Below are 18,112 nucleotides of genomic sequence, written 5' to 3' on the forward strand. Positions count from 1 at the left end.
GACCCTATAGGTTTTTGCGGCATTGGCAATTATATTAAATTACATATTTAACATAATAAACAGTGAGCAGTATCTAGCAATACATCACTGCTACCCAAAACATGAAAATGTCATGTGATCTGACAAATCCTTTTGTGATAATACTTATGTGTACAATTACCCTTTTGCCCTTATGTCTATATTGAACACAAGGCATAGACCGTGTCATCCTTGTCCAGTTCAATATTGGGCCCATAGACATTTATTCTGTTACGTAGGATGGGAAAATTCCATCTAGGTCACTCATGTCCCTTAGCATTCTTCGTGGAGTACCCATCAACTGTCTTTATGGTCATCCAGTTACGAACAATGTTTGATCAGCAATAAGGCACTCGACTCTACATCTAGGGTCCATAGTGGTTTCAGGTCGAAGGGTGGTATACACCATTATCACCATGAGAATAACTTATGACACTTTGCATAATATTCTATATAGTATTCTCATAGCGGGTCAATCCAGTATAAATATTACTTTTAATATTCATACCTATGTTTAAGACTTGATAACTCTTTATCCATGATCCATGAGATATGATCATCAGTCTATATACATAATAGTTTTAATGCTTTAATGTTATCCCACTTCAAAATAAAGCTCGACTACGGATACTTTAAGAATAATGTCCTTATGTTTAATGTGATCTCATGATTAAGTCACACTTGATACATTAAACGGACTAGCTATTCTAGGGACTTTATTAAACAAACATAATAAAGAAAAAGCCTTTTATTATTAATAAATAATTCGATACAAGAACCAAAAGTATTGGCCTCTAGGGCTTACACCAACAATCTCCCACTAACACTAGAGCCAATCAGGCATACCCCTAATGCCCATAGATCTAGTATGACCATCATACTTCTGTTGCGCAAGAGGCTTTGTCAGTGGGTCAGCAATATTGTTAAGTGTAGGTACTCTATATATTTTCACATCTCCTCTATCTATTATCTCTCGAATGAGGTGATAACGCCTAAGTATGTGTTTGGATCGTTGGTGAGATCTAGGCTCCTTAGCTTGTGCGATAGCACCATTGTTATCACAATAGAGACCAATGGGATCCACAATGCTAGGAACTATGCCAAGTTCACTAATGAACTTTTTGATCCAAACAACTTCCTTTGTTGCACTTGAGGCAGCAATATACTCGGCCTCGATTATAGAATCAGCAACTGTATCTTGCTTTGAACTTTTCCAGCTCACAACGCCACCGTTTAAGCAAAACACATAACCAGATTGCGATCTAAAGTCATCCTTATCTATCTGGAAGCTAGCATCGGTGTATCCAATTACAGCCAGCTCTTCCTGACCTCCATATATCAAGAATGAGTCCTTAGTCCTTCTCAAATACTTAAGGATATTCTTGACAGCTGCCCAATGAGCATCACCAGGATCAGATTGGTACCTACTCGTTGCACTCAAAGCATACGAGACATCTGGTCGAGTACATAACATGGCATACATAATAGATCCTGAAATTCTGGTATCAGATATGAGATGTCGAAGGTAATGTCACGACACTAATATCTGAACAATACAAACAGGATAAAAGATAAAGAACAGTAATGCAAGGGACACAAGCAATTGTTAACCCAGTTCGGTGCAAACTCACCTACGTCTGGGGGCTACCAAGCCAGGAAGGAAATCCACTAAACATAATCAGTTCAAAGACTCTCAGTAAACAACTTCAAGTTACAGTCTTTTCACCTAATCTCTACCCGTGTGACTTCTACCTAAGAACTCTTATATATGAGATCCTACTCACCCCCCCTCAATCACAACAGTGATATAAAATAAGAATTACAATGAAAAGAAGACACATACTTGATCTTACTTAAAAGCTTCAATCAAGTAAACACACACTCATGCTTCAAAGCTTAGAGTGGACAAATTACAAATTAAAAATCAGACCAATTCAATCATCTATGGATGAATTGAATGGCTTACAATTCACACGACCACACAAGACTAAAACCCTTATTCTCTCTCAATATTTCGTTCGTTATTTCTTGTGTATAAAACCAGGTTTTCCATGTCCTTTATATAGAAGCATTTGGCTGGGCTTGGACATTATAAAACCCTAAAACTATTTTCCATTCATATCTTCTCATGACAGCAGATTATATCTCGTTGAAAAATAAGTAAATTTGGTTGTAATTAGTGATTGATAGCGTGTTCAATCATCTTATCAATCAGACATAGATTAGCATTAAAAACGCAATCACATAATACATAACATTCAGACTGAATGTTCTGTATACAGATGTCATGACATCGGGTCTGACATCTCAGTAAAATCCTGCATAATCACATTTTAAACATCCTGCAAGTACATGTTATCTTATGACAAGACAACACTTGTGACAACTTGTGAACACTCTAGGTTTTACTAAAATTGCTGCCAACTCATAGAACCGATAAACTCCCCCTTTGGCAAATTTTGGCTAAAACCTACACCAGTCCATTTGTTCAAAAGAGTAAAAAACATATCAGCAGTTAAGTAGCAGCAGAAGTAATAAACCACACATTTACTAGCTATAATAGAAACTAGTAAACACACATTAAACACATAAGTGCTTCTTCTCCCCCTAAGTTTGTTCAACATAGACATCTCCTTCAACAACACCTGTAACATCCATCACCCCATCTGACATCTCCTTCAACAACACCTGTAACATCCATCACCCCATCTGACATCTCCTTCAACATCACTTTGTACATCACAGAACATCATTTTGTTCAACATCAGCACAGAATATCATTTTGTTCAACACCAGCACAAACATCTATATATAGCCTAGCTACTTCAGCACATATTAACTGCAGCTCTCCACACATTAACTGCAGCTCTCCACATAATAACTTCTCCCCCTTTTTAGTCAAAATAGACCAAAGAGACCAATGAGACAAAACAAATGTCTATTAGTCTAACAGAGAATGTCACATAGAATGTTATAACATATAGAATGTTAAAACATAATGTCAGGTGTTACATAACCATAATTATACACAGCTATATAAGTTGAGATAAAAAGAAATCCAAAGAAATCACAAAGAACCCAAAAATTACATCATGGCATCAAAATAAGACTGCCAAAAAAAACATCAAACATCAAATCATCAAGGCATCCAGAACAATATATCATCATAATAGGGGAACCATCTTCACCACCATTCAGTCTGAGGAGCTAGCATCTTCATCAGCTTCAGATCCAGAACTGCCACTTGATTTATCTTGAGAATCAGACCTCTCACTTGAGGTGTGGGCATCTGTGTCCTTGACTTGACCAACATTATCCATGTCTCCTTGCTCCAAGTTATTAATCATAACCTCCAGAGCTTCTTTCCTAGCTTTAGCCACCCTAATCCCAGTCTCCAATTCCTTACAGGTCTCTTTCAGTTCAGCAATCAGGCCACTTTGAGAGGCTGGCTTCTTCATAGCAGATGTCATGACAATGTCATTGATATGACTGCCTTCAAATAACTTGTAATGAGCTGACAATGGAGGTTTTCTTCTACTAGGGATATTTGTGCTCAGTATTCCAGGTTGCTGGCTTAGGATTATCCCACAAATTATTGAGGGAAAAGCAATGGGCAGCTTCACTGCATTTGTGGAAGCATGTTTGACAATTTGTTCAAACATGAACATTCCATAATCAAAATTAAGCTTGGTCCCAATAGAAAATATGATCCTTCCAAGAGCATTAGAGATTGTAGATATGTGATTTGTTGGTACCCAGTTTGCTGACCCTATCTTATGCAAGATAGCATATTTCACAGTTAACTTTCCAGCAAAGAGATGCTTTTTGCTTGGCCACTCCTTGACCTGTCCATCAGTTATTGTCCTACATACCTCATTGTCTGTGGCCTCTAATTCAACAGCACCTTCTGTTCCTCTTCCTAGGAATTTATTGATCACAATAGGAGAAAACTTCACACACTTTCCTCTAACAAACACCTTACAAAACTCTTTGTTGTTCTTGTCAGCAATGTCCTCAGGGATGTTCACCACAAACTCTTTAACAAGACCTTCAAAACATTGAGGTAACCCACTAACTGTTTTCATTAAACCAACAAACTTGATCAGATCCATAACCTCCTTAACTTCCACATCATCCTTCCCTAGTTCTCTTTCCACAGCTACTCTCCTTTGTATTACAAATTTCCACTTGGCTGCACCATCTTCCAGATGGAAGGAAATGTTATCCAAATGCACAACAGCAAACTTAGTAGGAGATTTTCTAACAGTAGACCTTTTGATAGGAGAGATGTTTGGGACATCGTCTTCAACATCATCTTCTGAATCCGAACTTTCTCTTACCTTTCTCTTCTTTACCTCCACTTTACTCCATGACTTTGAAGGGCCTACAGCAATAGCCTTCTTACTAGTTTTGGCTGTCATCATCTCAGCCAAAGACCTCCCCTTTCTGGTCTTCATTCTCTTTGCAACACTTGGCTTCAAGTGATGAAGCAAGTTGTCATCTTCATCATCTGAGCTTTCTTCTTCAAAGTCAATCACCTTTTACCAGAGTCATGCTTCTGAGAAGCATCTACAAATTTCTTACTAGGCAAGGTTTACCCTAAAGAACACAGTCCCTCAGTAGCTATATCTTTCTCATACCTAGATGACTCATCATCTTTCTCATTGTGAGGTTCCACCTCAGGTGAGGGGTCCCTTCTAGATAGAGGAGTCGAAACCCCCTTGATTGAGTGTCCTTCATTTAGGATCCCCGTGACCAAATTTCTAATGACACGATCAGTATGATGCATGTCATCTTTAGAGGCAGGGTTATCAGAACTGTTACCTTGAGTATGTCCAGCAGTGGAGGATGGACCAGGAGTATCGCCTGGGATGACTGATAGGGGAATCACTTCCAAAATGTCTTCATGAAGAAAATCCATGGATGGTGTTCTTGCTTTGTGCGCAGGTTTAGAAGATGAAGGATGTTGTGACATGTTGTTGAGCTTGTGAAAGAATTTTTGTTGCCCTAGCAGAGATGTTCGATAAAGTTTGAGGAAGATGGAAGTGGTTGAGCTGAGGTTGTGTGTGAAAATGCTATAGATGGTAGTTCCAATACTAGGTAATGATTTTCCATAAATGGGGCACTTTCTTTTAAGTGGACAGACAATATTTTTATTACCTTTTCCACTCCAAATTAATTGCTATAAATTCTCATGGATACAAATCCCTAATTTCCCTCTTAAACATTCAAATTGGTTAGCATCCAAAGCCTTTGTAAATATGTCAGCTAATTACATTTCAGTAGTAACATGCTCCAGGGCTATGATTTTCTCTTCCACTAGTTCTTTAATGAAGTGATGGCGAATATCAATGTGCTTTGTCCTGCTGTGCTGAATAGGATTCTTGGAAATATTTATAGCACTCAGGTTGTCACAGTACAATGTCATGACATCTTGTGTGACATTGTATTCAGTCAACATTTGTTTCATCCAAACCAGTTGAGAACAACTACTTCCAGCTGCTATGTATTCAGCTTCAGCAGTGGAAAGGGACATACAATTTTGTTTCTTACTAAACCATGATATTAAGTTGTTCCCCAAGAAGAAACATCCTCCTGATGTGCTTTTCCTATCATCAGCACTTCCATCCCAGTCATCATCATAATATCCAGTCAGCATAGATCTAGAACCATGAGTATACAACATTCCATAGTCACTGGTGCCATTGACATATTTCAGTATCCTCTTCACTTGGTTTATGTGACTGACTTTTGGTTCAGCTTGATATCTTGCACAAACACCCACAGCAAAAGCAATGTCAGGTCAGCTTGCTGTGAGATATAGCAGATTTCCTATCATGCTTCTGTAGAGACTTTGATCTACACTAACACCATTTTTATCTTTGGAGACTTTCAGATGTGTAGGAGCAGGTGTTCTTTTATGACTTGCATTCTCTATGCCAAACTTCTTAACATTGTTTTTGGCATATTTGCTTTGAGATAGAAAGATAGAATCTTCCATCTACTTGACTTGTAGCCCAAGAAAATAGGTCAGCTCTCCAACAAGGCTTATTTCAAATTCAGACTGCATTTGTTTAACAAAATGTTCGACCATCTGATCTGACATCCCACCAAACACAATATCATCCACATATATTTGAGCCACCATGAGTTTTCCTCCTTCATTCTTAACAAATAGGGTCTTGTCAATACCTCCCTTCCTGTATCCATTATTGGTGAGGAACACTGTGAGTCTATCATACCAAGCCCTAGGAGCTTGTTTCAAACCATAGAGGGCTTTTCTCAACTTGTACACATGCTTTGGAAGATTTGGATCTGTGAATCCTTTAGGCTGTTCAACATATACTTCCTCATTTAAGTAGCCATTCAAGAAAGCACTTTTCACATCCATTTGGAACAATTTAAACTTCAGAATACATGCCACTCCAAGCAATAGTCTGATGGACTCAAGGCGAGCTACAGGAGCAAATGTTTCATCAAAGTCAACTCCTTCAACTTGAGTGTATCCCTGTGCTACTAATCTTGCTTTATTTTTAGTAACCACTCCTTGTTCATCAGATTTATTCTTGTACACCCACTTTGTTCCAATGACATTTATTCCTTCAGGTCTTGGAACCAGTTCCCATACTTCATTTCTCTTGAATTGGCCTAACTCCTCCTGCATGACATTAATCCAGAACTCATCAGTCAAGGCTTCCTTGACATTCCTAAGCTCAATCTTGGACACAAAACAGCCATGTGAGATCACTTCCCTTGATCTAGTTGTGACCCCTTTATTTGGGTCTCCTATAATGAGATCTTTAGGATGATCCTTCTGAATTCTGATGGAGGGTCCCTTGTTGATTTTGTCAACTTCAGATTCAGCTTGAGGAGGTTCACTCTCATTATTTTTGTCTGGTAAATCAGCTGGGGCATCATTTAGAGATGTCTCAACATCGTCTGTGACATCAGTCTGTTGATCATCAACCACAACATTGATAGATTCCATCATTACTTTTGTTCTGGAATTAAAGATTCTATATGCTCTGTTGTTTGTTGAGTAGCCCAGAAATATTCCTTCATCACTTTGGGGATCCATCTTCCTTCTTTGTTCACGATCAGTCAAGATATAACATTTACTACCAAACACATGGAAGTATTTGACTGTAGGTTTTCTCCCTTTCCAGACTTCATATAAGGTAGTAGGAGTCCCTTTCTTCAAGGTTACTCTGTTGTGAACATAGCAGGTTGTGTTCATAGCTTCAGCCCAGAAGTGGTAGGGCAATTTCTTGGCATGAATCATATCTCTGGCTGATTCTTAGAGAGTTCTATTTTTCCTTTCTACCACACCATTTTGCTGGGGAGTAATGGGAGATGAGAACTCATGACTAATTCCTTCTGATGCACAGAATTCAGCAAATTTGTTGTTCTCAAATTCCTTCCCATGATCACTTCTGATTTTGATAACTTGACTTTCTTTTTCTCTTTGTAGTTTTAAACAAAGATATTTGAAGATTTCAAATACATCAGATTTTTCTCTTATAAAATTGACCCAGGTGTATCTGGAGAAGTCGTCTACCACTACATAAGCATACTTCTTCCCACCAAGACTTTCCACCTGCATGGGTCCCATCAAATCCATATGGAGGAGTTCCAGCACTCTGGAAATGGTGTCACGTCTGAGCTTCTGGTGTGACATCCTTGTCTGTTTTCCAATCTGACATTCCCCACAAACTCTTCCTTCATCAATCTTCAAGTTGGGAATTCCTCTAACAGCTTCAACAGATATAATCCTCTTCATTCCTTTAAGATGCAGATGGCCCAATCTGTGATGCCATATCTTCACTTCTTCTTCTTTGGCTAGAGTACACATTGATGAATAACCAGTTTCTTGAGAACTCCACATATAGCAGTTGTCCTTAGACCTAACCCCTTTCATGATCACTTCATTTTCTTTATTAGTAATCAGGCATTCAGTTTTTGTGAAGTTTACAGTTAGCCCTTGGTCACATAGTTGACTGATGCTTATTAGATTTGCAGTTAGTCCCTTAACAAGTAGGACATTGTCAAGCTTAGGAACTCCAGGGCAGTTAAGCTTACCAATTCCCTTGATTTCACCCTTTGCTCCATCACCAAAGGTTTTATAGCTGGTGGCATGAGGATGAAGGCTGATCGCTCGACTGGGTGAGTCGAGAATGGGATACAAACTGCAAGTGCACAGTTCTATCGCGTAGTTTTAAAAGATATCGATCCCACAGGGACTTATGAATCGATATACCGTTATCTAAGGTTACTACGTAAATCTAAGGTGAAAATGTTTGATTGTTTGGGGAAAAACTAAGAGCTAAACTAATATCTAGATTAAATATTAATGGAACGGATATCGGTATGTAGTTCGTCAAAACTAGGGAATCAAGTCTTTGTCGGTTTCTTGGTTTTAAAATGAATCGTTTCGGTTAACTTTATTGGTTAAAGGTTTTATCTCAAACTCTCGCTCTGTTGAATAAACCATGATTTTATATTAATGTAGCTGTCACTTATAATTAAGTCAAAAACCATATTTTGAAAACAATAAAGTTGCAGAAACTCCTTTTAAGAAAATACTGACCGTTTTAAACACCCTTATCTCAAACTCTCGCTCTGTTGACTTAGGTTATATAATCAAATCCAAATGTTTAACTCTCGTCCTCACATTCAGTCTTTAAAAATACTTTTTGGAAAAGGTCAGAATTTAATTAACTCTAAAACTTGCTCTCGCCCTGATCTAGAATTAATGCCTAACTTACACTGTCCAGTTAAAATCTCAAACTCTCGCTCTATTGATTTTAACTTCTTTATGTCTTTTACTTTTGTAAAAAAATCTTGTTATTAAACCTGTAAGTTGAGACCGTAAAAAGATTGATTTTGATTTTAAGTTTAGATAGACCGACTCAGTCTTGATCCCTTATTCTGCTTACTTTACATACCGATACCTAGGCAAATTAGCCAGACATGCTAGATAAATAAGAATTTATATCATGCATAAACAGACTCATTCCAGGCAGATAATATAGATAAATAATAAAACAAAATATTAAATAATGATTAAAGAACCTGAATGCGTAATACAATAGTCTTGAACACTCCACCACAAGCCGGTAGGATTTGTTCTTGGATTCTTCAATTAAACAGTAAATTAAATCAAGGAAATAAAACTGGAATATAACGTAAGGTTAAATCCGGTATAAAGTTGCACAATAGTTTCCGGTGTAGAAACTATTATGCGAAAAATATCTAAAAGCTAAAACGGGAAAGGTAAATTTGCAAGGGAAAAAGAATGTAAAGCTTGCAAAAGAAATAAATAAAATAAACAATGCTGAAAAAGAAAAATAAGCAAAAGCTAAAACAGAAGGTTTGAAAAGCTTCGGCAGAGTAGACGACAAAAGAGGGGAGAGGAAGCGGACCCCTTTTAGGTTTCTAATGTAGCTATTTATAGTAGTGCTTCTAACTGCTTTTTGTTTCCCACGAGTCTTCAGCATGGCTAAATACACGGCGTGGGCATAGGACACGAACTCTCTCAACGTCTCTTCAATTCTTCTGAGGGCGTGACTTGCGCCAAAAAGCTAGTGGAATGGTGTGACGCTCGTCACACCATGTGTGACGCTCGTCACAGGGGTGCTTTTAGTGTGACGCTCGTCACAACCCTTGTGACGCCCGTCACAGGCACAACGTGCGCTTTCTTTGGGCTGGGCTTGGTCTTTGATATTTGTTTCCTTTTTACTCCTTTCTACACCTCCTTTTCTTCCCTTTTTCACTTTTGCTTCAAAATGGATACCTGACATAAATAGCAAGGAAATACTGCATAATATCTGATAAAATGAGATAAACTAAAGTAAATGATAATATAATCTAATTGAATTAAGTCTTAAAATGTGATATAATTTCGTGTTATCAAACTCCCCCATACTTAAATCTTTGCTTGTCCTCAAGCAAAATTCAGTATAGAACTTGTTAAAAGTTTTAGCCAGATGAAATTTCAAAGCACACATCAATTCGTACTAGGTTGCAAATGGATTTTTGTTTAGGAGGACTTGAGTTTAATCTTGACATCAACAACTACCGTTACAACTTAGATAACCCTACCTTATGCAAATCAGTTCAAGTACCCTATGATAGCTATCCTGGTTCCTTTAGTCTTATTTTACCCGTTTTCATTCTAGCGAAATCACATTAAGCCCTTTATCTTTTCGCGCACATAGTGGAGTAACCGGTTAGTGATTATGATCCGCTTTTAGCTAGAAGTTCTGGTACATAAGTCGGATAACTTCATTATTCAGTCCATTGCAAATTGCGGGGGATCGAACCGTAGTCCGCCCTACCAAGTTCAGTACCAGATTCCTACTGAACCAACTCATAATGGATCTTTCGTATTGTGCTTTTGCATGATCTGCAACCTTTAGATTAAATGATCTGGTAAGGATCACCTAATTTAATTAGTGCATTTCTTGATATATTTATATATCTTAGGTTACTTTGGGGATCATTCACTTATATTCATCGGCTCTCCACGTAGTTTGCTATTAAGATGGTGCTGACTTCTGTATAAACTACTTGGGGTTGCCATAGAACTAAAAGTTCAAGGAATCGGTATAATAGGTACTTATCCTGATCTAACATATTGAGGTTCTCAGAGCGTTGTTATGGTAATGATTTTGTTTTGATTTCACTCAAATTTTATAAAGTAAGCGACCTTTATACTTATTGGGTGTGTTAAAAATTTTTTTTTTTTTTTTTTTTTTGATATGGCTCAAGAAAATTGAGGGAATAGATAATAGAAATATTTCACACTAGGGACTTAACTTAAAATAAATTTTTTTTTTTTTTTTTTTTTTTTTCATAATAAGAAAGGGAAATAACAATGAAAGGGAAGGTAACATACTTGAAAAATGGAAATAGGAAGAATATTGTTTCCCCCCCATACTTAAACTAAACATTGTCCTCAATGTTTTAAGGGAAAGAAATACAAAATGGAAATGCAAAGAAAATAACAACTAAGGCTGCCTTCCGCCTCTGGTTCTTGGACCTGGTGATCTTTGACGTATGTCTAAGTTGTCGAACCTGCTAAACAACTCAGTAAACCGCTGGTCGGTTATGGCATTCCGAGCATCCTGTTGCTGTTGCATTTGACGCATCATCTGCATCATCTCTGCATTCTGTGCCTGCATACCATCGATAGCATCCATAATGTCGTCGTTGGTTGCAGGCCTTCTTCGTCGACGACGTTGGGAGGATGGGCCAGTTGTATTGCCGGAAGGGTTGAGCGGGACTGACTGTTGTGTAGGCGGATGATCACCTTGTTCCATTTCTTCAAACTCATCTGTTTGTGGGTTTGTTTGTAAAGGCTCGGTGGTTTCAGGAGCGTTTAGATCATAGAGGTGGCGGTCGGGGTTTGTGACATCAGTGAGGCCAGTATTTGGTAGAACAACGCTTGGGACTGCCTGGTTGTTCACCATAAGATAATATCCTCCGCCTACTCTGTTTTTAATCAGGCGGCTGGAGCGGCAATAGCTGATATCCATAGACAGGGGAGGTAGGGATTCTAAAGTTTGGAGTTTATCCCCTAGGTTCAGGCCAAGTGCTATGGATGTTATTAATCCACTAATTATAAAGGGTTGCCGGCCTCTAGCACATAAGGTGCGGATATGATGAAAGAGAAAAGAGGCGGCGTTTACCTGAGTATCCGGTTCGAAAACGCACTGGAGGAAAAATAACTCCTTTGAGTTGACCTTACTGTTGTTTGGTCTTCCAAAAAGTGTGTTTTGCAGGATACGGAGAAAATAACGGATGGTGGGGTTATGTATATGGGAGAGAAGGAGTTCTTCCCAGTTGTAGGTCTCGATACCGGAAATTTTCTTAAAAAGGCCAAAAACGCCAACTGTGTTCCAGTTTGAGGTTGGAGGGATTCTGGCATGAAGCAGACCTTCTGTGGGAAAATGTAGCATGGTACTCAATTGGCGTTGGGTTAAGGAGTACTCGGTGTTCAACATTCGGAAGGTTGCGGTACCGGTCAGAAATTCATCTTCACCGGCGGGAGTGGTGTAGTCGTAAGAACTTAGGAATTCTAAGGTTAGGGAAGGGTAGGTGGGTTGGTTATGAGTGCAAAGGAAGGTTAAATCGGCTTTACGGAGCATCCACTCGATACCTTGGAGTAAGCCTAATTGTTGCAAGCAAGGTAAATCGGGGTACCTGGTGGAAACGACGCCTCGCTGCTGGAAGCGCTCGAATTGCTCTTGCTGATAGTTGTCATCTCCGGATCGGAAGATGATATTTCCGAAATTTTGATTTCCCGCCATTGTGATGAATTTTGAAGGAGTGATTTGGAGTGGAAAAGAATTGTATATTTGATATGAGAGAATTGTTTGTGGTGAATGAAGGAGGTTTTGGTAGGTATTTATAGGAGAAGGATTGGAAGATAGAAAGAAAAAGTGGTTGAAGAGTAATTAAGTGTGATTAAATGAAAAGTGAATGGGGAATGTAAAAAGGTAAGGGGTGTAACGTTCGTCTCCAACGGCTCCCTAACGTTCACATGTCTGAGGGGCGTTACGCTCGTCACAAGGGTGTGACGTTCGTAACAGGAGTTATGCGTGCCGTTCGTCATGGAGTGTGTGACGCTCGTCACACAGTTCTTTTTGGCAGGGCATTCAGCAGCGCTTCACATAATTAATCTGGAGATGAATTTATTTTGTTTATTTTGTTTTATTTGGTTTTTAGATTGTTCTATTTAATTTAGCTAATTAATTTGTGTTGCATGCTATTCTATTTCACATAGTAATAATTCATTCTGAGTAACAGTAGAACAGTAGAGAACATAGCCATTGCATAAATTAAATAAAAGCTTTAATAAAATTAACATAATGTAATACAGGAAGGGAAAACAATGAAATGAAAGGAAAATAAATGCGAACATGAATTCAAATAACATTAATGAGAAATCTAGCCTAAAACTAAATAACTTAGAAAGAAATAACTAAATTCCATCTATCTTCGGATCTCTGGCCGGAGGAGCAAAAGAGTTAACACGATGCCGCAATATACGTAACTGACTTGCCGTGCTGCTCATGTATTCTAGGACTTCATGCCTCAAGTTGTGGAAATCTTCCCTGAGGGCGTGATGCTCTGACATCAAGGCTTCAATGACGGTTTTAATATCTGTTCCTGGCATATGATGTCGGAGATCAGGCATGGCTGATTCTTCGGTCAGGACAGGCTGAGGAGGAGGATCAATATCATAGTAGCCGGAAGGTGTCTGAGGGTCAGATTCAGCATGAGAGATATGGTCAACATAGTGCTCATAGTCATCACAAATCTCATAGTCCTGGATGGATTCAGTGGATCTAGCAGGAGTAGGGGTTTCGTTCAGGTTGTAAAGCCAGTTACTGCTGTTATGAACGCTAGTCCTAGGATCGGGCAAAGTGAATAAGCAAAGAACCTGGTTATCAATCATAAGCTCAAACTCATCAGACCCTAAGTTCGCTATGAACATAGTGTTGAAGAGGAAGGGTATACTCATAGTAGTAATGCCACAAAAAGGGTTCAGGTCAAGCATAGGCTGACGCAATCCAATAGCATTACCTATCATGGTTATCAAACCGCCTATTCTAATGGGTGCTCGCTCATCCTGGATAAGGTGGTCCAAATTAGCTAACATAAAAGTAGCGCCGTTTACTGGACGGTTCTGGGAAGCACAAAATATGATGAAGAGTTCATCACGTGAAACTGAAGTACTATTTGGCTTCTTCCCAAATAAAGTGTGGGTCAGGATCTTATGGAAATAGCGAAAAGCCGGGTTATGTATGTTTCCAGAGAGAAACTCATGTTCTTCGGGCTCATCATTTCCAGTCAGCTTACCCCAAAAGTGTTCAAGCTCTCTATATTCAAAAAGTTCTTCCTGGCTTACAGTGAATGTATCAAGGGAGGTAGGAAAACCCAAAAGGTTGGTAAAGTCTCTAATATTAAATTGGTACTCCATGTTGAACATTCTGAACTGAATAAAACCTCTGCTAATTCCTTTTCCACGGCTAGGTAGATAGATTAATGAACTAAGGAAATTCTAGTGTGAGCCTCCGGTAGATGGTGAAATGTCTTAGGATAGGGGATGTCTCCCATCCTATCTGATTCAGCAGATACAGGACACTCTGTCTCAATCCAAGGGCAGTCATCGCCCAATCATCAGCATAAAGACTAGGTAGCATCTCCCTAGTGGCTAGTTCTTCAAACTTTTGTTTCTGAGCCATTCCTCTGAACTTTATACCCATACGATCAATATGTCCCATCGGGTTAGTGCTAGCTAGAGAAAAAGAAGACATGAGTTTAAGTCAGGATTTGGCCAAATGCCGAAAGAAAGAGAAATTATTATTATTATATTTTTTTTATATTTTTGAATAAATAAAGAATGAATACTGAATAAAAAATTAAAAGAATAATTAAGAAAGAAAATAGTGAAATGATAATAATAGAATAAGAAAATAGCAAACTAATTAGTGGGTTGTCTCCCACCAAGCGCTTTGTTTACACGTCGCAAGCTCGACAAAGAAACTGTTAAATATAATTGATGGGTCCTGGGGGCGTTTCGTCTAAGTGTAGAATTTGCGAATCCTCGTTGGTTTCCGCATAGTGATAATGTTTCAGACGTTGCCCGTTTACGGTGAACGGTTCTGTAGATTGTCCTTTTATTTCTACCGCTCCACTGGGAAAGATTTTAGTGATATGAAAAGGTCCTGACCATCTGGATCGTAGTTTTCCCGGGAATAACTTTAGTCTAGAGTTAAATAAAAGTACTGCGTCGCCTTGCTTGAAGATTTTCCTTGATATACGCTTGTCATGCCATTGTTTTGTTCTTTCTTTATAGATTTTGGCATTTTCATAGGCGTCTCTTCTGAGTTCCTCTGTTTCGTTTATGTCAAGGATTCTCTTTTCACCGGCGGCTTTATAATTCAAATTTAAATTTCTAATAGCCCAATAGGCTTTATGTTCTAATTCTACCGGGAGGTGACAGGATTTTCCATAAATGAGCTTAAATGGGGTCGTCCCTATGGGGGTTTTATAAGCAGTTCGGTATGCCCACAAAGCTTCTGGTAATTTCAATGACCAATCTTTCCTTGAAGTGGCGACCGTTTTTTCTAGTATTTGCTTGATTTCTCTGTTAGACACTTCCACTTGTCCACTGGTTTGAGGGTGGTAAGGTGTTGCTATCCTATGTCTCACTCCATATTTAAGTAGTAGTTTTTCGAGTACCTTGGATATAAAGTGCGATCCACCATCACTGACTACTATTCTTGGGATGCCAAATCTCGGAAATATTATATTTTTAAAGAGTCTAGTTACTACTCGGGTGTCATTTGTTGGAGAAGCTATAGCTTCGATCCACTTTGATACGTAGTCAACTGCCACAAGTATGTATTTGTTACCGAAAGAGGATGGGAAAGGTCCCATGAAGTCTATCCCCCACACGTCAAAAATCTCTACTTCCAAAATACCTTTTTGTGGCATCTCGTCACGTCTAGATATGTTTCCCGTGCGTTGACATCTGTCACACTCCTTAATAGCCGTATGCACGTCCTTCCAAATAGTTGGCCAATAAAAGCCAGCTTGTAGGATTTTAGAGCAGGTCTTGGATGTACTTGTGTGTCCACCATAAGGAGCGGAGTGACAGTGTTGGATTATATTTTCTACCTCTTCTTCGGGTATACATCGACGGAAAATACCATCGGGGCCTCTTTTGAAAAGTAAGGGATCATCCCAGTAATAGTGTTTTATGTCGTGGAAGAATCGTTTCTTCTGCTGGTAAGATAAAGTAGGTGGAACTATTCCGGCAGCTAAATAATTGACTAGATCAGCGTACCATGGTGTGACAGATATAGCTAAGGTGGTTTCTACTTGCATGTCGGAGTTGTTCTCTTCCAAAGTAGCTATGAGTTTGTCATACGAGAAATCATCATTAATGGATGTTCTTTCCGGTTCAAGGTTCTCAAGTCTAGAGAGGTGGTCTGCTACTACGTTTTCAGTTCCTTTCTTGTCCTTGATTTCTAAGTCGAATTCTTGTAGTAACAAGATCCATCTTAGGAGTCTAGGTTTAGCATCTTTTTTTGTTAAAAGGTACCTGATAGCAGCGTGATCGGTGTAAACTATTATTTTGGCTCCTACCAAGTAAGAACGAAATTTATCTAGCGCAAATACCACTGCTAGGAGTTCTTTCTCGGTTGTGGCATAATTCATCTGTGCTTCATCCAGGGTTCTGCTAGCGTAATATATAACGTGAAGCTTTTTATCCTTTCTTTGTCCTAGAACAGCACCTACAGCATAATCACTGGCATCGCACATTATTTCGAATGGTTCATTCCAGTCTGGTGTCTGCATAATGGGTGCGGAGATCAATGCTTGTTTAAGAGTTTGAAATGCTTTTAAACAGTTATCGTCGAATATGAATTCAGCATCTTTCATCAACAATCCGGTTAAGGGTTTAGTTATCTTAGAGAAGTCTTTGATGAATCGTCGGTAAAAACCGGCGTGTCCTAAAAAGCTTCGTACTTCTCTCACGGTTCTTGGGGGTTGAAGATTTTCGATTACCTCTATTTTGGCTTTGTCTACTTCAATTCCTCTGTTCGAGATGATGTGTCCTAAAACAATTCCTTCTTGTACCATAAAGTGGCACTTTTCCCAATTAAGTACTAAGTTTACTTTTACACATCGCTCAAGAACTCTTTCCAGGTTTTCAAGGCATTCTTCGAAACTTTGTCCGTATACAGAAAAGTCATCCATAAATACTTCCATGATGTTTTCGAGAAAGTCGGCGAAAATCGCCATCATGCATCTTTGAAAAGTTGCAGGGGCATTACACAGACCAAACGGCATTCGTCTATAAGCGAAGGTACCAAAAGGGCATGTGAATGTTGTCTTTTCTTGGTCATCAGGGTGAATTGGTATTTGAAAGAAGCCTGAATAACCGTCTAAATAACAGAAACGTGAATGTTTAGCTAATCGTTCTAACATTTGGTCAATGAATGGTAAAGGGAAATGATCTTTTCGGGTTGCTTTGTTTAGTTTCCTATAATCAATGCACATTCTCCATCCCGATTTCGACTGGGTGAGTCGAGAATGGGATACAAACTGCAAGTGCACAGTTCTATCGCGATTCGATTCGTTTAGTTATAGTTTCTCCTTTTTCGTTTTCAATAACGGTTATGCCTCCTTTCTTTGGTACAACGTGTACAGGACTAACCCATTTGCTATCAGATATAGGATATATAATACCTGCTTCCAATAACTTGGTTATTTCTTTCTTTACTACCTCACTTAGGATCGGATTTAGTCTTCTCTGGTGTTCCCTAGAGGTTTTACAGTCTTCTTCTAACATGATGCGGTGCATACAAATAGAAGGGCTTATTCCTTTAAGATCGGTTATGTGGTATCCTAGTGCGGTTGGGTATTTTCTTAAGATATGTAGGAGTTTTTCTGTTTCGAGTCTTCCTAGATCGGCATTAACTATCACAGGTCGTTCAAGTTCTAAGTCTAGGAATTCATATCTCAGGTTTTTGGGAAGTGTTTTCAAATCAGGGGTTGGTTTGTTAAGACACTGCGTAGGGTCCGGTGTTATTGCTAAACATTGGTTAGATTTGTCCTCTAAAAGATAGTCTGATGATTTGTCTTCTCCTGACTTTGCTTCTTTTATGCATTCATCGATGATATCCATGAAGTAACATGTATCTTCTATTGCAGGTGCTTTCAAGAATTGGGAAAGAATGAATTCAATTTTCTCTTCACCTACTTCGAAGGTGAGTCGTCCTCGTTTTACGTCTATGATTGCACCGGCAGTTGCTAAGAATGGTCTTCCTAGTATAATAGGTGTAGTATCATCTTCTCTAATGTCCATAATTGTGAAGTCAGTGGGAATGTAAAACTGACCTATGCGTACGGGAACGTTTTCAAGGATTCCTACAGGATATTTGATGGAACGATCTGCTAATTGCACAGACATTTTGGTCGGTCTTAATTCTCCCATTTCCAGTTTCTTACGTATGGATAAAGGCATAACGCTAATTCCGGCTCCTAAATCGCATAAGGCTTTGTCGATGACAAA

This window comes from Lathyrus oleraceus, chromosome 2 (genome assembly GCF_024323335.1).
Source record: "Lathyrus oleraceus cultivar Zhongwan6 chromosome 2, CAAS_Psat_ZW6_1.0, whole genome shotgun sequence".
NCBI lineage: Eukaryota > Viridiplantae > Streptophyta > Magnoliopsida > Fabales > Fabaceae > Lathyrus > Lathyrus oleraceus.